We start from the raw sequence: 3515 nt of genomic DNA on the forward strand, positions 1-3515 counted from the left end.
TGTTTCAGATAAACTGCTCTATTGGAAGGGAGATAACTCTTTAGCAGTTCAAATTTCAAGACTGGTGGCACCCATTAAAATTAGAAATGATATCTAAAAATTTACACACTAGTAGAACTGATCAGGACTCCTTCTAACGTGTGGCAGAACTTTAGATTCATGTGAGGTTTTCGAGCTGGCTCTTCCGGCTTACTGATAGTTCCTTGCTCCACGTGCTCTTTTAGGTTTGTCAAAACCATGGTTTTAGTAAGAGACATTGAACAGAACACACTTCAATGACTTGCAATTTTTAAGCCTAAGGAAGTCCACTCCTGACTGGATCTGTAAGACAAAATGGATGCATTTAAAAAAAGGGTCCAATCTAGAAACAAAATCGAGGTCCAATCCCACACGTTTATCGTGGAAACGACTATATTCTAATCCTGCACATAAGAAAATGTTGAAGTCAAGATATCTATTTAATCAAGGCGATTTAAGGGACAAATCGCATACACTGGATCAAGTTTTCATCAAAAGATATGTGCAGAGTATATTTTACAGAAATTATCTTTCTTAAAATGCATTAAAACAAGACTAGAAACATCGTCGGCCGCTTCGAGTTCTATTGAGAAAACATCGTCAACTTCGATCAATGAATTTACAGTTGTACGTGTACATGAGTAAGAATTCCAGCAAACAATCAACTTAATGAAGCCTCCCTGACCAGGCAAAGATTTAAATTCATGATCATAGATACGTCGTCTGATAAGTCGGTAAAATGAAGAGTTTTAAGAGCCTAACTTTGTTTAGAACTGCCGTCTGCCATCTTGTTTTGTCCAATCCTGCACACGATCATGACAGTGTTTAGGCAGAAAAGCTACTTGGCTGTCCAGAGAGGGTGAACATTTATCACAATTTCATTTTAAGTAGCCTGGAAAGTAGACAGTGGTTTGCCGAACAAACCAAGAACAGTAAATCTGAAAAGTTTATGAACAGTTGCTTGTCTAGAAACAATTATTTGTAATTAACTCTAACAGAGAAATAGAAAGTTCCGATTTGAAAAAAAAAATCAGTAAATTTATCAGTTTATAATACATATTTTAATAAAGGCTGTTTTTCTTCCGATTTTTTCCACCTATATTCTACTTATATATAACTACTGAACTTGTGCGCGTCCTTATATCTGATTTCGTGTATCATGTTTTGACAGCAAACATCTCCCCTCCCTGATTCTACGTGCATGCCTCAGAAGTACCGTTATATCCATTATCGGATTTGTAATGCCGACGTCGCCGTTCATTCCAATAGTACCCAGTATTTGTGAAGATAAATCATGACGTAATAACTTTCTTCCACGCCGGACCTCCTTTGCCGCGTCCTCAACACAGTCTTCAAGAAGACCCTGAGGGAGATCGGCCACAGATGAAGAATAGCAAGCTATCTTCAAGGAGACCCCCCCCCCCCCCGACTATACTGTGGGGATCCGCGGGCGATCGACTCGAGGAAGAGGAGATTGGACCCATTCACCACCTTCTGGGGGATCCAACCATCCCCGGATCTTCAAGATCCGAGGGTCGACCACCATCGTCGCCTCGCCGCAACAAACCTAGTGTAGCAGGGTCCCTACTGGGCAGTCTGCACTATAAATCTTCATCATCGTCTCCACCAAATCCTAGGGGTAACTCTTGATGGAGGGTTACAGTGCATGCAGTATGCTTCGTTTTTTAAGAAATGTTTTCCAGTTGGTTTTGTTCTAAAAGGTATAATAAATATTTGAAAACTTATTTTTGTCACTTAATATAATTTACAATTTTTTGGACTGTTTGTAGCCGCTTTGTTGCCTATTGTTTAATAATTAAGCTTTAAACTATGTCAAAAAAAAATATCTACATGTCTATAATATTGAAAAAAGATACGAACAGTTCATATTGCCCAGGTATAGTATAACATGTATGGATACCTAACTGTGACAACGAAGTCCATGTCTTTATTTTACTTTCACATGTATATACACCTCCTTTCAAATCTGCGTCTGAGTTCCTTCGGGGGCTTCTGGGAGGAGATAATGCTGGACATTCGGAGTTAACTGCAATATAGCTGTATATGCTATATAAAGCCATTGCACATATGTCCTAACTCCCAGCTGGGTATTACAAGGAGAGGAGACTAGCGTGATAAGCCCCCCGTAATTATGATGTTATTTTGATAATTTTGTAAAGGTTGGTTTAGTATACAATAATTAAAACATGCAATTCTGCCATATCCGTGTGGTTGTGCTAGATATTAAATGTTAAATGTTTTAAAGTAAACACCTCTCTCTCTCTCTCTCTCTCTCTCTCTCTCTCTCTCTCTCTCTCTCTCTCTCTCTCTCTCTCACTCTCTCTCTCTGTTTATTTTATTTCTTTTAATATCTTATACTGTTTATTTTATTTCTTTTAATATCTTATACCGGACACTGTGATTAAAAAAACAAAGAAATTTGGATATATTACAAGGGTTACCTAATCACCCATTCATTGATATATAAATATCATATAAGGTTTACTTTACCTCTGGTCACCCATTGATGTAATGACCATGTAAGGCTTTGGTGACCTATCTCTTATACACATCTTACAGACACCTGTTATATATGCTATTTTTCTATTTACAACAATTCTAATGAATAATTACAAAGTCAAACCATAACATAATTTAGACAAAATACTCATGGACCATCTGAACATAAGTTTGGACAACCCTTGGTAAAAATATACCCAGTAGATATTAAAAAAAATTACAAACGGGTAGACACATGATTAAAAAGGCCCATTTTATTTCTTTGTCTCAGAAGAGCTAAACATTTCACCTTGATATTGTTGTAGCATCATAAAATATAATCCATAGTAACATAATTTTCATGTATGAAATCAGAAGGTGACCAGAGGTCAACCCCCGGTGCAACATTATCTGTACAAAAATAGCAAATAAATAAAATGTTCAATTTCACGTTCACTGATTTGTACTTATTATAAGCTGGAAATGCAGATAACAGTGAATTATCATTTGTTAATTAGACTATTTTTTTGCTTAGAAATGATGACATGTAAATTGTCCAATGTTCATTTTCCTTTGGTAGTGCGCAAATAGCTTTTCTGCATTGTACTTTCACTTTTACGTGGGACTGATTTTTATAATATAGTAAAATGTGTAGAAAATAGAGTGACCCGGAGTCATACTAAAATGGGTTGATCCTAGGTCCTACTTGAGGGTACGAAATATCCATCTGCTGGTAAAGGACGATGCCCGAAAGAAAAAATAATAAAAGAAAAAAAAAACCACTTCAAAGTTTATATTTTGATGAAAATTGAGAAATAAATCTGTTTTTTAGTTTCCGGTTTTTGTTTTGTCTCTGTAAACAATTAAAAGTGGGTAATTCTTAAGAAGTGTTACTTTGAAATCACGCATTCACCATGTGAAATTGATATAAATACATAAAATAGCAATAATTTCTCGGGACTACGTTTACACCTTGGGCGGAACAAAAGTCCTAATAG

This window comes from Ostrea edulis, chromosome 9, assembly GCF_947568905.1.
Source record: "Ostrea edulis chromosome 9, xbOstEdul1.1, whole genome shotgun sequence".
Classification (NCBI taxonomy): Eukaryota; Metazoa; Mollusca; class Bivalvia; order Ostreida; family Ostreidae; genus Ostrea; species Ostrea edulis.